Genomic DNA, 18,002 nt, shown 5'->3' with positions numbered 1-18,002 from the left:
CAGCTGGAATGCTTCCCACTCTCCAAGAGTCCAAGAGAGAGACAACTCCAGCCTGGGAGTGAGATTATATATGTCCTCCTCCCATGACTTATCCCTGGCCATGACGTCCTCTGGGATATGTAGTTCTCCTCCGAGAGCTGAGTGCTCGGGACGCTGTCATTCCACAGAACTGGAACATGAACCTTCCAATAATCCATACTGCACATGATGTTATGATGTGGAATATTGACAGCAACACCACAAAACGATGACACTACCACATGCCATGAAACCGTATCTTGTAGCTCCTCATCCAGACACGTCTTGAACACTGCCAGGGATGGCAACTCCCCCACCTCCCCAGGCAAGCCATTCCAGCACCTGGCCACTTTCTGAGTGAAGGTAAAGTCTGTTTTTTCTGTAACTTGAAGAAATGCTTTTTTGAACAATTCAGAACACGTTGTTTCTTAATTATGCACCCAGGGGGTGAAAGAATTCAAAAGAGGACTTAAGTTTTGAAGAAAGATTATTTTTAATTTTTGACCTACAGTATGAAAATAAACTTTTATTATTATTATTATTATTATTATTATTATTATTATTATTATTATTATTATTATTATCATTATTATTATTATCATTATTATTATTAGGCTAGTGAATCCCAGTGAAATCTGCTTGTTTAATCCTATTCCACTTAGAAATATTCTGACAACTACTTTTAGGAATGGACTGTATACTGTATGTAGATATACCCTGACTGGGAATCTAAAAGCAGGTATGGAATTATAAAACAGTGTTACATTCAGCAGTGAGATGTTTTCTACACGTCTAAGCTTTTGCCAAATCTGCTACAGTAAAATTCCAACCAAAAAAGACAGTGATGGAGAGTATAAGTGGTGTTATTCCAAAAAAAGATAGAGCATAACTATGTATATATGCATACATATACAGTAACATTAGGGAAAAAAAAAAAAAAAAAAAAAAAAAGCATCTAAGGAATAGATCTGCAAAAAATGGAAATTTTATCATCAAATAAAATAGGAATTATTTTCTCTCCCAGTTATTAATCTTCTCTGCAAAATCAGCAATGATTTACAGTAGAGGTTTTGAATTATCAGATTGTCTATTTAACTTGTTGCTTTTCATAGTCTAGAACTTTTCCATGTAAGTATGGTAATAAAACTATTATGATAATCTAAGACAGATTTAGAATTCTGAAGATTATTATTTAGCACTTTATGAAATGTGATATTTTATTTTTTAATATTTTTTTTATGTGAGAGGAAGAAATTACATGAAATCCTGCCTGCACTGGTATTTATTTCCTTCAGTGCCATTATGATAACATTTTGCCTCTACAAGCAAAGGGAAATTATTTGTCTAAAGTGCTTTTCACATCTGAATAAATGAAATATTTAATAGCATTTGGCTTTGTGCTCTGAGTTCACGATCACCAATAAATGAAAAGGCTGTAAATTGGATTGTTTCTCTGAATAGGAAGTAGAATACTACATTAGGCTTTAATTTTAAGGAGACAGTTACAACTCTTTTTCCCTGCAACACATTTATTCCTTCTTCAATTCTATAATACCTACATGAAGAACTTTCTTATTTGGTATAATTAGTTTTTCTTACTAGTGTATATACTTCTAAGGACAGGAGTGTAGTTGGAAAGCATTCTCACTGAACAAGGACTTAACTGGTACTGCACGTGTCACTTTTGTAGTCTCATAGATTGCTTTATGTTATTAGTTCCATGACATTCCTGTCTAATGTAAATAAATATTACTTGACCTTTCCTACAAGTGTTGGAGGACTATACAATGGATAGAACTATAAAAGAACCCAGTTTTCACTGCTACACAAGAATCTCTGCTCATGTTTAAATTTATGGTTTCTGTTTCTGTTACTATGAAGAATGTAAACTGATTAAAAGATGTCATTCAATCTATAATAACATAAAGAGAATGGAAATCAGCAAGACATAATGGAAGACAATGTAGGTAACAAACTGAGGTTTTCCAATTCACAGTTATCATGACTTTCCAAAAAAAATTTGTCAGAAAAAAACTTCAGGTTTGCTGGGGGGGAATGACCTGTTTCTTTGTTTGTTTTTTTTAAAAAAAAAACAAACTGAAAATCTGGTGTTAATGTTAATGTTTGATGAAAAGTGCACTTTTTGATACAGGAGAAAAAAAATTGTTCTGGGGCTTTGTAAAAGGAAAGGAAATGCACTGTAGTTTTACCAGTCTGTCAGTAGCAAGCAAAACCACAGTCTACTTTTACATGATAGCTAAATAATTAAGATTGTTGCTGGAAAACTTGTTAATTTTCTTTTAATATATTAAAAACTTGTACCTCCTAGATCATTGGCTCAGTGTTCTATAATATGAAAGTGCTTCAATATGATTCAGAAAGCAGATTTTTTTATTTTATTTTTTTAATTATTTCTGCTACCATAGAGGTAAAAATCCCTCCAAGCCCTCATCCTCACTGTAGTAACTTAGTTACTTTCAATAACATAATTCTACCCAATGTCACAATCTTCTTCACTATAATGTGTCATATTAATTCAAGAATGAGAACTTAATAATTCACTCTGTCTTTGACCAACCAAAAGAAAAAGCTTTCCTACATATATAACTTACCCAAAGGGATTCAATACTTCAGCTTTTTTCAAGCATACTTGAAAAGAGATCAGTTTAGAAAGAATGTTTCCTTATCATGAAATGATTTTTTTTTTTTTTTTTCTTGTTGAAAAGCATATTTGGCTGAAAATTATATCTGACTCTATGGTTATTTCTGTGTTGCCCTAGGCTCATTAAGTCATCAATGGAAATAGGCCTCTAGACATGATTCAGAGCAGAAGGCAATTTAGGCATTCTGGATTGCCTTCTGGAGAAATCACTCTCCTACACTGACTAGAGATGGAATTAAGGGAAATGAAATCCTCCAAGATATGTAAGCCTCACTGATACTCCCTAAGGCACTTTTGAAAATGTAACCTCATGACTTTCTTGCAACTTGTATTTCCTTCTCAGCAACATATCAGTGATCTTTTGAATTTGTACTGTAACAGGTAATACTACTGTGAGTATTCCCCGTGTACTGACTGTAACAGCTTCTACACCTAAATTTACTTAGTGCTTCTTTGGCTTGTTTTGTAATTTTTACTTATTTGAGAGAAAGAATTGCATAGTCTAGAGAATATTAATGACTTGAAAAGTTTTCTGAAACATGATACTTTTAAGATCCATCTTTCTAACATCTTTATAATTCAATAAGAATTTGTAACTTTGATTTCTATAATCTCCAACAGACTACACTCTTTACAACTGCTGTCATATAAAATCACAATTGTGAATTAATGTAAATAACTAATACAATGTGTTCCTAACCCTGAGAAGATACTTAAATTCCATTCAGTTATCTAACTAACATTGAAAAAGCCACTCATAAAGAGGAGACACAGTGTTGTGGAAAGACTTACAGCATGTTTGCAAGAGAGGGTTATACTCAGAGACTTCTGTCAGACTTAAAATAGCACTGGTGCTTTATATATATATTTATTTATGATTAAAATTATATCTCTCTATTGTCATATATGAAATATTGTTTTGTCTTCAGATGCAGTACTATGCCTGTATATTATTTTACAAAATTCTGTGAGTCTTTGGGATGAACATTTACTAATCAGTGTTGATAATGTGCTGTATTTTTTTTTTTTTTTTCATTCCTTAGAACTAGCCAGACCAATGGCTAGCTGGTATATTTTTATTACAATTTACTACAATCAATAAAACAAGATTCTTTCTTTCCTTTTCTGTTTTCTTTCCTTCTCTCTCTCTCTCTCTTTTTTTCCTCCTTAGTATTTTATTTTTTATTTTTATTTTTGTCCAATTCTTTCTTTTAGTACATGGCCTGTGAAAATCCTTGGAGAACTTTGCCTAATTAATTATGCAATAAGAAAAGACTTTTTTTTTTTTTCACCCTCCTTGTGTTCTTTTTTTTTCACCTTTTCCAATATAAAATGCTCTTAAGAATAAATTCACATACATGTATAGTTAGACAGATAGATTTAGCAATGGTTATTTCTTATGGGGACACTCATATTTATTAAAAGTATTAAAAAAAAAAAAGAGAGAGAGAGAGAACTTAGGAAAATGATGATCCTTTTCAATCATAAAGAGTCATTAAGTAGACCTTCATGAAAAAAACAAAACGAATCAGGCACAGAAACTCTCATCTTTACATAATACCAAATGTTGATTTTCATACCGCATACTAAAACAGTTTTGTCATTTTTTAAACTTAAAATACTTTACAGTCCTTATATTTTGAAAAGCATGGTTCATAGATTTATTTTAAAACAGTATATTTTAATGACCTTACGTGACTTGCTGAATTTCATCTCAGCTTTGCGCAGCTATGTTGAATTACAGCACAATCCTGTCACTTAAAAACAAAATAAAGTGAAAGACAAACATGAAACAAGAGTAGAAAAAAATATTTCTTGTCCAGATCCCATTCCTGGCAATAAAGAATAATTATTGCCATCAAGTCTTATACTCTGTAAGTATACTTTTTAAAGCTTCCAAGAAATGACCTTAATCTGAAATTCACGTTCACCTATAGAAAACCCGGTTTCAACTCTCACATTTTAAGGGTTTGGTTTTGTTTTCTCTTGTATAATTAAAGAGATAATGTCCATTTTAGGACAAACAGGAAAAGCTAATAAGTAGACTTAAAATTTGAATTACACAGCTGGACAGGTTAAATGCATGCATTTAACAAATAAAATCCTGGGTTCTCCATGTCACATTTTGAAAAATGTGAGCTACTGACAAAAACATTGTTTAATTTCTCAGGGAAGATGCATGAAAGACACTCAAGTTGGAATGTCTCCAACACAGCAGTGCTTAGGACATATGGAGTCAGCTCGTGTCTGTCCTCAGTTACATTAAGTCATACCCAGAGCAGAAAAATAATGGAAATTTTAAAATTTCTTCTGGGGACATAATTAGGGACACAAAAGGGAACATATGACACAACATATTCAAGATACTCACAGAAATAGGATGTTGGGTGTTTGCAAACTGATCTGAGTACTTAACAAAAAAAAAAGGGGGGGGGGGGGGGGAGGGGGAGGAGGGGTTCTTTTTTTTCTTTTTTTTTCTTTTTGGCAAAACACAGAAAGAATGCAAATCACAGAAGTTAAAACTATTCAGCTACTGTATGTTTTTAGTTCATTTTTATTTTGTTGCAAGTCACATAAATTCTTTTTCATTGCTATATCTGCAAAAGGATTGGGTACATGAACACCTTAGCATGTTGAGTATGTAAAGTCAGATTTACACATAGTCAGATTCCCTCGTTTTTTTGTTGTTTTTTTTTTTTAAGTAAACTTCATGGATGAGAACTCCTCGATTCTTTCTGTTGCCACTGGTTGCCTTTGCTTTTATGGGAGCATGGGCAGTGAGTGCTAAAGAGCTACTGATCTCTGAAAGATTATTGTTATTTCTTATGGATCATGGTAGTACAATTTGCAGAATACTGCCCAATTTCTATATTTGTCTCTTATCTTTGTTGATGTGAATAAATAATGTGATGTATCCAGAGTTCTCTCTTCTCAAAAGAATAGAAAGTCTGCTGGATGGGTAGATTTAAGTGTTAAGAGGGCCATTTTTTAGGAACAAATAGAGAATGATCTAGAGAAATAAAGTATTACCTAAAAATGTGTAAGTACCCTTGAGGTCAGATCTGACCATATCTTTCCAGTATTTGTAAGGATCCTGTAATCTACACTGATTACTTGAGAAAAGAAACAATTGCAATAGTGCTTTGGAGTACTTCCACAGTAATACAACATTTTAAACCATAATCCTATGCAACCTTGAAGCAGCTTCTTCCTTTTTCTCCCAAAATTTCAGACACCTCTCAGAGTGTTTTCCCACTCTGAAAACTGTAATCCTTGGAAAATGTATAGCTCAAAATTTACTGGAAGCAAACAGTATCAAAGTGTTACTGACGAGCAGGATCCCATGGAATTTCTGCTTGTAGCTTTCTACTTGATTTGTTAGAGATTGAAATTTATTTGCAAAAAGTAATTTATTCATTTATTGCAATAAATTTTAAGGAAGCAAAATTCTTCAACATAAAACTATTTTTATCAATAAATTTCCAAGAAATGTGGGTTGAAAATATCCCATATTCTAGTTTAACGCAGCTGCTGAGAAACAGTTGTTCGATTCTTTATTTAGAACTGAACATGTACCCATCTATTCATATGATCAGGTGAGACCCCTTTCATAAATCTCTAATCTTTATTGGCAGTTAAACAAACTGCCTATGATAGCATAGTAGAGATGTAGATTGCCAGAGGACTTGATAGGAGTTCCAAAAGGATAAGTTAATGTACTTTTATACTTATTCAGAGATCCATTGTTAAAACAGTTTTCCTTAAAAGCATTGTATGAATTAGTGTTTTACAAAGAAAATTCATATTTTGTTTTTTAACTGACAGTAAACCAGTAGCTTGTTCAGAGAAGAGACATCATCAGATCAGTGGTGGTCCAGAGAGTATATCTTACTGTGAAAGCTGGTTAGCTTTCAAGGGTAGCATTACCAAACAGAAGGTAACAGAGATAGCTAGTAGAAAAGAGGATGATGTCTGTAGTTAATGAAAGTTGAGAGTTTTGAGAAGATATTATCAGTGCTGAGTTTGAGGCAATCATAGCACTTCACATCATGACAACTAAGGCTAAACTTTTATCTACACCCCCAGTTCTGGACCCTGTCAGATCTTTCAGTATCACCTTTGTCATTTTTATTTGTAAGCAAAATTTAGTTATTACTCTTTTTGTGTGTCTTTTCCTATAGTCTTTCATGCTGACAAAACAGCTAGAAAAGTAGGTGAAATATAGTAATTGGCTTATCACAGAATCACAGAATCACAGAATGACGTGGGTTGGCAGGGACCTCAAGGATCACAAAGCTCCAACCCCCCTGCCTGGCAGGGACACCAAACTTCCATGTTTACTAGATCAGGTTGCCCAAGGCCCCATCCAACCTGGCCTTGAACACCTCCAGGGATGGAGCATTCACAACATCCCTGGGTAGCCTGTTCCAGGACCTCACTGCTCTCCTAATAAAGAACTTCCCCCTAACATCCAACCTAAAACCATATCCAACTGAAGAACCCTGAACTTGTCAAAAGTAACACCCAACTCTGTCTTCATGATATGAGTTCATAGGCTTTTTACTACGATGAAAAATCTATGATCAGAAAATAGCAAGACATGAAACTGATCACTACACCCACAACAGTATAGGTATGAGATATTCTTCTGACAAGCCAACTTCAGTGTCCTTCTGTAGTGAGTTTTACTTGCTTAGGTAGCCAATGAACAGTGTTCCCTAGGATGGTAGCTGTGATTCTGCTCCTCACTACCAAGCAGAATGAGTACACTTTTTTATTCATTGCTTCTGGGAACCACATTCTTAGAACATGGGCATCCCTCACCTTAGCAGTTGCCTCATTAATTTCAACCGTTACATTGGAGCTGGCATAATAGGTAGTATTTGTCCTTGCAGATTTAACAGCTGAGTAAAGAATTACATATATATGGGTTAATGATGTGTTGAGACTACTGCTTACTGACAGCAAACATTATGTCCTTCAGTAAGGTGGGGTTCACAGGTCTCTGAGTCTATAGCCACATCTCTATTATCAGTGCTCTGTAATCTGATCAATGGCCTGTTACCTCCATATTTTAGCAGTCAACACTGTGATTTTTAATTAAAGTTAGCCATTTGTGTGAAATGATTACTCTGTTCATTATCTTGACAATTTCATTACTGTATCAGGTAAAATGAAACATTTATAGCAAGGGAAAAATATATGAGCTAATGTAAGGTTCAAGGAGGTTCATCACGGCAGTTGGCTGAGGCTGTTATCATTAACATCAATGGAACAGGTCACAGTTCTTGGTATGCTACATGTCAGTTATCTCCTTTTAAATGAATTATACATGTCTTCATTAAAATTCCTGAAGTACTGTGGGAATATGAAAGTTAAAAGGACTGGTACCCTGCTTGCATATTCATAGTCGTGATATGCATGTTGCAGTAGTAACTAGTAATATCTTACTATACAAGACTTTTAATGTACAATAATGCTGCCAGGAGCTCTGTTAAGCTCTCCACACTCCATATGCAGAAGTTGTTTGTGCGACTTTGACCTCACATCAGCTGAGAATTCTCTCTTTCTTTTTGGAGGTGTATTTCTATGTAATTCCATATGAATCCCTGGGAGAAAATATGTGAATGGCCTGAGTAGTAACTAAAACTTTTGTTCATGCTTGGTTCTGCGAGCTTGAATGAGAGGACAAAAGAGAGAAACATACAGCGCAGGAGCACTAAACTAATAGATGATCATTTTAATGAATATGTTATCTATTTGCCATCTTATGCTATACAGTGAAGAAATTTATCATCAGGGACCTTCAGAGAAAAGCAGTACCTGTTCTCCTGATGCTGGTCTGTCAACAGCATCTTAGCTTGCAGAGCCAGTCACAGAGGTATTGAGCAGAAGGAGACATTGACACATGGCCTCTCTGTCACCTGAGAATACCCAAAGGCTACTTCAGCTACATATACTGGTCTGACACTTAATTTTAAGATATCTTGACTGCTGACAGAGGTCATGCACAGGAGTTCAGTTGTCATTTTTTTTTTCTCTAACTGAAAAGACAAATTCCCTGGTAAAGCAAACTGTGGGATATATGGATTATAGCCTAGTCTAAGAAACCTTGTATTTTAAGGACTTTTCTTAAGAGTTCTGCCATAAATGTTGCAATATGACAGTACAAACTGCTAGAAATTCAAGAGTCATATATTTTGGTGTTATTTTCCATGCTCTTGAGTTCTCTATGATAGCCTTCTTCACAGCTCCCTTCAAAGAAAATCTGTGCTTAAGCCCCTGGAGTGATGTTGGTCCTTTGTACTTCTCATTCCAATTGTAATGATCTCACCGTTGTCATGAGTTGTGTGAACTACCCATGGGACACTGATTTTAATTTGCTTTCCTACTTTGTTGTTAAAGTACATTTGAGATTCTTTGTGCTTGGTGCCAGTGTTCAATTGCCACTTAAGTCTTTAAGATCTGGCACCCCATTACATATGTTCTAGATATCCCATATACATGCCAGTAAATATCTAATTTTAGGATATTGAGTTAAATCCTCTGTAACTTAAGGTTTATGGTAGACTAAAGATCTTCTGGAAGAAAGGGAACTAAGTGTGATAGTGTCAATCATCGCAGATTGCTCTAAAAACCTAAATTTTGACTAGCAAACAGAATTCTAAGTCTCCTAATTTCAGAGTAATGCTACCTCCTGTTTCTGTCCTCAGGATTCCATCCTCTTCCATGTTACTAGGACACAGATTCACTGGATAAAAACACTAACAGTGACTTAAGCTCATGTTTCTAGCATTGGATCGTAACCATTTTTTACTCCAGCTATTTGTTCATCTGACTCATCTTACTTTATTTTGAGAAGAAGTAATTGTTTGTTTACTAGAGAAAAGTGGTAGAAAACTTAATTTTTAATTCCTCCCACACATCTCCTCCTTAAAGAACATGGTAAATTAGAGTACTTTTTTATTAGTTTTCACAGGGTTTACTGGGTAAGGTTGATGTGACAGCATTTTCAGTATTCTTTTCTATAAAAAATAGCATCAGTTGAACACTGTGTAAAAATATAAAAGAAAGAAAACCATAAAAATAACAAAGCATAATGTAATCAAACATCTCCCACATATGTTATTCTCTGGGCTTTGTTTGCAGAAGTGACAGAATATATAAAATGCAAAAGGTATGATCCAATTCTACCTTGTTATAGTTTGTAAACAACTATGCTAGAAAAATGCAGATACTCAGATATAACATGCAACAGTAAAAAACATTTCTGCCATCAGAAAATACTTTTTCCAGCAGTGGGAAGCTTTTAATTTTTTAATTTTTAATTTTTTTTTAAAGGAAAAGAAATAGAAACAGAGAGACAGAGAGAGAGAAAACAAAACTCCCAAATAGGTTTTCATAAACACATGTCAATGAGATTATGTCAAGAAGAAAATAAACAATTAATGAGGGAAATTATTTGCCAGAGGAGAATCAAAATGTGAAGCTCCCTGTTCCTGTCTATATAATAGGGACTCATCATTTGTAATGATCAGAGGAAACATATTATAATAGCTTAACATCATTACAGAAATGGATACAATAACAACAACAACAATGAAGACATAAATAACAACAACAAAGAAAATGTCAGGACAAAAAAGAAAAACAAACTGAAATGAAAACAAATGTGAACTTAATTTTAGAATCTTTAAGTATCAGTTGGAATCACAGAAAAAAACAAAGAATTAACATTTACCAGGAAACTGTGTATCAGTTATTTAGAATTCATATTCTCCTGTTATTAAAATGTTGAGAACACAGTAAATACACAAACATATTAAAACTGGATGAACTCCCAGATTCCATTCCCATAAATCTCCATTGGTAAGTTTTTCTCAGAAGAAAAGCATTCATAAAAAATAATAGGATGTCTGCAGGAGAAGAAGGTATGAGATGGAACTACAGCAAGGGGAAAAAATAAAATAAATAAATAAGAATAAAAATAAAACAAGGATTCTAATCCTTTCTGTTCCTTTCTTTGTACCTATTTTCTGAGGAATAAGAACCAGGAATAATTACATTTCCTGAGCCTTTCTGAACACTAAAACTACATTCTTCCTCTCAGAAAAAAACTATTAAAAAAGAAATGAAGATGGGCGGGAGTCAATATTAGAATGTTACCAAACAATAATGCAGATGAAGACTCACATATAGTTAAATTCTGGAAGAATTTAAGAGTTTTCACCACTAGAGATTATCTTGAGTTCTTTCAACAAGACAAGCAAGAGGTCTTTGGAGGGTTGCCACGTTCACATCAGAACATCGCAGGACAGAAACAAATAGTTTAGTGAAACAGACTGCGATGTTGTCATAAAATATAGCAAATTCAGCTTTCATGTTTATTGTCTGCATTCTCCATTTTCCTGATCACATATTAAAACAATAAAGCATAAATAACATCAGACTTTGAAACTGCTATAGAAAAGAATTCCTATATTTAGTTTCTAACCGTCGCTGAATATGTCCTAAATTGAAACAGGCACCATTATAAAGCCATTCAATCTAAACTATTAGGTTGGTATTTTTTACACTCCTTAATGAGGTAAAAAGTGAATTAACATGAAGTCTATGCAGTACTTACTGACCTTAATTTCTATCAACTTTTTGAGAAAACTTTGTGCTTCTGTTCCATTAAGAAAAAAAAAAAAATCAAATTGCAAGGTAAAGCATTTAATTGATATATGGTTTTTTAGTGAGATGAAACATTAACAATTAAATGTTACTTTTCATGTTCATTGAGTTTTCTGTTGTTGATTATTTATCTTTAAATAAAAATAGTGGTTTTTTGTTTGTTTGTTTGTTTTTTCCCATTTAGGATGAAGATCTTGTTGAACTACACACAGATACGATAAAGCAAAGGAACTGTAAGTGATCAAAATTGTCCTTATCCTTTAGATAAAGAACAGATTATTTTCTCATTTCTGCATAGAACAAAATCAATCTGGGGCGAATCACTTCTTAAACAGGTGATTATACATCTAGACTGATTTCAATTTTGTTATTCCAAGTAAAACCTAACTGAGATTATAAAGGTGATAAGATTATAATCTGCATGGTACATTACTCTTTGAAATATAAATCAGATGAATTGTCACACATGACAAAATTATCACATATGATAGATTACTTCTTTGCATAGAAATCTTTCAAAAGAGCAAGCAAGTACTCTCTATTAAGGGAACACTGAAAAGAAGTTCCTTTTTCCTTTCCAGTATGAGTAAATCAGAAAAAGACATGCATATGTGGACTCATATACAGGGAGATGAATGAACTTGTGAATGGCAATAGATGTTCACAAATCAGATCTGCACCAGTGGACTTCTGGGGCTGCTGTAGGCAAAAGGAAGCTACAGAAGCTCAATGTAAGGATTTTTTTGGATATGCCTTTGTGAAACTGGGATTTAGATTGATATTTGTTAACAAAATTAGTTCTTTATTTTTTCTCTCATTTTTACGACAGACAACTTAGTGTGTAATTCATCTCCTGTAATTTGAAAATTGAAAAATGAAAAGACAATTGTTCAGGCTTGGTGTTCTTGGTTACCACTCAAAACTTGGTTACCACACAAAATCTGCCAAGGGGGACAATTTTCCTCATAAACATCATAAAACAGTTTAAATGTTCTAATTTTTGTGGCATAGACATTACTTCATGAACTTTGTGGGTTCCTGAAGGATAGTCTCTGAAGCCCGAAGCCATCATACTTGTAGAATGGCTTCATCATAGACTCATGGAATAGCTTGGAAGAGACTGTAAATATCCCCCGTTTGAGTTTAATGCTATTCCCCCTTGTCCTATCACTATCCACTATCAATATAGCCCCTTCACTTCCTAGACAATGAAGAATCCCTGTATTTACTGAGCATCTGGAGCAAATTTATAGCCAGGTCAAAAAGGAATGCAATTGTTTTAGAAATACAAAAAGGTTTAAGCTTACCCTTGATAAGAATTATTATTTGGATTGTGTCAAATTAATGTTCTTGCACTTTATTAAATAGTATTTTACCTGATTCATATTTAGTGCATAAATGTATATTCAAGGAATTTGCTATGCATTGCCCCACTTGCCAAAGTGACATCTGCCATGATATCTACTAAGTGAAATTTTTCCAGAGCACATATGTTGGGTACATATGGATACCAGTAACCCGCAAGTTAATATTAAAAATATTTTTGAGAAATTTGCCCTAAATATTTCATACTGCTGATAACTTTGAAGCAAAAATCTAGTTGCAGAATTAAACATTTTAATTATAACTTAAAAAAATAAAATAAGTAAAACTCCTTTTTATATGTTCCCAAATAACAATTTAATTTTGTTATCTTAATCTTGCATGGCATTATGAAATTGCACTTTTTCATCATGTTTACACCTGCCATCCCTAATGCATTTCCAGGTGTGAGATTTATGAGAGCAACACATGAGACCTGCCATAGTTAATCACATTTGTAACCTTTCAGATACACTGCAGATTTTTTCTTGCTGTGAAACATGCTTTACCTTTTAATTTCTGCTGTTCTAAAACAGTACTGTATTTTTTTTTCTTTCTAATGTATTTCAAGTTCAGTTATCAAGTTATCATTTTTATTTCACATTTTTCTATCAAAGAACTATTTGGAATTCAAGGTAATTGTGAAGCTATCAGAGAAAAAGAAGCATATATTGATTTCTTATGTATTGAAATGTACACGTAAATAGATATAGACAGGGTGGTATACTTGCTATCATTGCATAATAATACTTACAGAAAATAATAATAATTATTATTATATACAATTATTGAATAAGAAATAAATTGCTAAGATGTTTAGACAGTGATTTGCAGCTTTGGCTGAAAACTCAGTATTCTCTATTGAAAATGTTCTTGAAATGACAAAGTTAATTCAGTGGCACAATACATGTGTTTGAAGCTATTCATGTATTCATATTCACCACTGAATCTCATCAGAAAGAATGTGTAATCTTTGAAAATTCACATAAAATAGTTTTTGCTTTGAGAACAGTCCTATTTTATTTATTTATTTATTTGTTTGTTTATTTATTTATTTATTTATTGTGAATAGATATACACCTTAACCTGCTAAATAAAGGTTCTAATTATTTATTTGCTGCTACTGTTGCACTTGATTTGGGTCGATCACAGATATATTTACAAACTGAGAGAACTCCTTGAGAGCAGTCCTGGATGGGGACTGGAACTTGATGATTTTAAGGTTTTATCCAGCTTAAGACATTCTATTATTCTATAATATTATACAGGAAGAATGTAGCCAAGAAATGCAAAACTTTCAATCACTTTTGCAGTCTACTATTTTTTGCCATTACTAGCAGAAAATGGCTTGTTTTGTCCTGGGCTGATTTTAACTCTGTATAGCTGTGATAACTAACATTTAACAGTCAGGACACTGCTGCCTAAATTGATTTTAGCATTAGTTTAGCTTTTTACCATTTAAAGAAATGCTGAGGTACTCACAGAAATTTGAATTGCTTAGCTTGCTTAGTGTAAGTAAAAGCATTCCGTTAATGATTCTCTCCAGGATGATATAATATAATCTTAGCAGGAAAGTACTGTAGATTTTATTTGATATCAAAGTATACCTACAATAAAATATTATACTATTCTGTGGACTTTCACAGATGTATTTTTTGAAACCAAGTGACACAAGACAACTTTACATTTTTTATTGTCATTATTATTTGTACATGAATGACACTACACTGGCATAAGACAGTCTTAAAAAGCCTGCACACCCAAGCACATATAATTTACATGAAATTAATAGAACATAAATTTATTAGATCTAAATAATTGTTTTCAAAAATGAAAATTGAGTGAATTCTTATTTTTGATATGTACCCAAAAGTGTTAGTCTTGTATTTGTCCAGGAAAACCTCAGTTCCATGTTTAACTGCCTTGTGAGAACAGCCCAATTACATTTAGTACGTGTCATCTTAAATTGATAGTACTGCGGACAGAACCACTCAAGAATAGAGGAAAATAAATAACTTTAAAAAATAACTCAAAAACATATAATTTCCAAACAGCTTCAGAATGCATCAGCTTTAAAATACATAGTTAGTATTTAAATCCAACGTGGTCATACAGAAAATGGAAGCTCAATTGCTCTCAGGAATTTTTAGTGATTGTCATTTCAAGTCTATTACTTTTTTAGGTAAAAATTAATTTCTTATGGTAAATGCAGGAAAGAATAAGGAATAACAACAGTAAAAAATAAATAAATAATCAAATCTAAGAACTCTTGGGCTGTGTGTGGGTTTATCGTCATTATTGTGAAGTGATTAAAGGAATTATAAAATTTGTTTCTGAAAAAAATAAGAGCAGCTGACTAACTCAGGGAACACAAATCTGCAAATGTAAGTTTGTATTCTAGATAATTTTCAATATGACTTATTTTCAATGATGTGCATCTTTTCGCATGTCTATTTAAATGACAATTTGTGATCTTACTGTGCATTTTGATATGGTAAAGTGTTATCTGATAATTTCAGATTTGAACTAAGCTGCTATTATTTATACCATTTAAGTGTAAAACATTAACCTTTTTTTATAGTTTCATTTGGACTTGACAAGTACTGTCCCATCAGTTAACATATTAAACTAACTTTAGAAAAAAATATTTTTCTATTTTTTTAGATGTGAAAAAAAGTAGTTGGATGATCCCAAACACCAACAGATAGATAGTACCAAGGGACAAGGAAGTTTTTTTGTTTTTTTTTTTTGTTTTGTTTTTTTTGTTTTTTTCCCTTCTTTTTTTCTGCATGCCTCTTTTCTCCATTCATTTCAGAAGAAGCAGTTTTATTTGGCATTAGAGGAGGGAGATCATAAGTGCTTAACTAAAGACATGAGAAAAAGGTTTAACTAGGATAGTCATAAAATAAATTTACTTTCTATTTCACTGGATCAATGGTGTATGACAAATACTGGGAACAATTTTATAAAGGTAAGCACATATGCTGTGTCAGACAGTGATATTAGTGGTACTATTCAGATCTATAAAAGCGATTTGAAAGACTATTGCAATGCATATCATAAAATGTACTTCATACAATGCATGTAATTAGAGCAAAAGTTTCTTATTACTTGGCTTTTTGAAAATAATTAATTTCCTTGACTCGGATAAAAACAGAATACAGGAAATATTTTATCCTCCTTGTATTCCAAAGTATTTCACATATTTTTGCAAAACTAAACACTATATTCTCTTTTGCAGATTTTTTTTTTTTTCTTGGCAGTGAAATTCCATTATTTTAAATTCTCTTAAATTCTTATGTACATTTAATTTTTTGTGTTGAAATTATATCATAGAATCATAGAACAGGTTGAGTAGAAGTACCTTAAAGATTACCTAGTTCCAATCCAATTGCCATGGGCAGAGTTGCCATCTACTAGATCAAAATTGCCCAAGGCTCAGTAAGGTTAAAGTTTTACTGTTGGGCGTATGCATTGTACTCCAGCACTGCAGTTACCTGGAGGTATGTTGAAAAACTGTTAAAACATAGATTTCCCAAACCAATGAAAGTTCACAAGTATTTAAAAGTATCTGTAAGCCATAATAGATAGGACGCATAGATACTTGCTATACATCTTGATGATATTTTGAAATGAAAAAGTACAGTATGCCTGAGATTAAGGCCCAAATGTTTTAATGCTGCTACATAGCTCTACAGAATCTATAAGCAGTTTCACAAACCCGTTTTCAAGAAGAAAGACACATTTTCCTGACTTTTGGAACCCTTTTGCTCTCAAAATCTTCCTGCAGGCGAAAGAGAACACATGTATGTGGAGATAAGAATACACTACTCATCTAATAGATGGCCCAAACTAATGAAAAGTTACAGTGGCACAACTGGAACTATTACACAAGTGAAAAAATTACTTTCTAGCCTTTACTCCTTTTATTTGTTGTTGTGTTTATCCTTCCAGTGTCCAGATATTAAAGCCAAAAATTCACTTTTCCTGAGGAATAACATAAGGGGTTTTTGGTTAAGTATGTAAATCCCAGAGCTTTTACGGGAAGAAATATGATAGCAGCGATTTCTTACTGCTGTTCAGTGGTAGGAAGAAGATGATACTTTATTTTTGCACAGCCTTTTATCCAGTATGATTTATTTTGTATGTTTTCTTTCCACTTCCAGAAGGGCAAGCACAGTCACACAGCCCCCCACCCCAGGCTAAGCCCCCAGGGGCTTCTGCCTGCTGGGCATTGACTTCAGACTTTGCCAGACCTTTCCCAGGAGACACTGGCAGAGCTCAGCTTAGGCAGGCAGGCAGCAGCACTCGGCCCTGGGGCATACACTGAAAACAGCTCTGCCCAGCTGTGGCCTAGGGGAGACCAGGTAGCCTGAGGCCTGTGCTTGCAGCTTTGGGCACAGCCCCTGGGTCTTTCAGAGGAATGATAGAAGTTGTATTTTGATATTTTTTGAGTAAAAAAAAAATTGTCTGTTTTCCAGCATTTCCTCATTTTCTAGGTATCTGTTTCTCTGGGGTCATCCCCTGCTCCCCTAGCAGTAAGTGAAGTCAAGATCCACTGCCTGTACTAAACACGGATAATTAGAGCATGCACTCATGGCATGTACTGACCTAGCTCCTATGTGTATTTAAAACCATTTCTTTCATATACTGCCAGTACCACAGTTATGCCTCAATGATTTCTTAAATAGGATCTTTGTGTAGACAGGAATGCTGAGTCAGACAGACAGAAAGAGATTATGTAAAAATAAACCTGGCTCATTTATTGTGTTGACTAGCAAATTAATCTGTGTGATGTAAAAAAGGGATTTTTCTTCTAAGACTGAGAACAATCTCTCTCTATTTCTCTCTTGTTTTTACTCATCTTATTCCAACCTAATATCTATTCTAGAAAACATGGAAACTGTGTTTGGTACCTCAGTCTTCTCCATGTCAAGGTTTGGGCTACACTTTTCCCTCCCTCATCACAGAATTCCCACTGAAGGATACAGTGATTGCACACCCATACCAATGCACAAAATTACTACCTTTTTTCTTAAATCTGCGAGATCTCTTTTCAAGTTCTCCATACCTGGTTAAGGTTTCAAAACCCTAAACCTTATTTCCTTGTGGATTTTTCTAACACAGTAACACAAAACAAACAGGCTGCCATCACATTCTGGACTAGGTCAGTAGGTGTGTATTTTCACATAATCAGTATAGAGAACTGATTCCCAGGTGTGTATGCTCTTTGGAAGACTTTAGACTACTGTATCTGTCCAATGATTGCTTGAAATTTAGATCA

Source organism: Coturnix japonica, chromosome 1 (genome assembly GCF_001577835.2).
Source record: "Coturnix japonica isolate 7356 chromosome 1, Coturnix japonica 2.1, whole genome shotgun sequence".
NCBI classification, from domain to species: domain Eukaryota; kingdom Metazoa; phylum Chordata; class Aves; order Galliformes; family Phasianidae; genus Coturnix; species Coturnix japonica.
The sequence above is the reverse complement of the archived record's forward strand: the minus strand, read 5'-3'. Positions refer to the sequence as shown.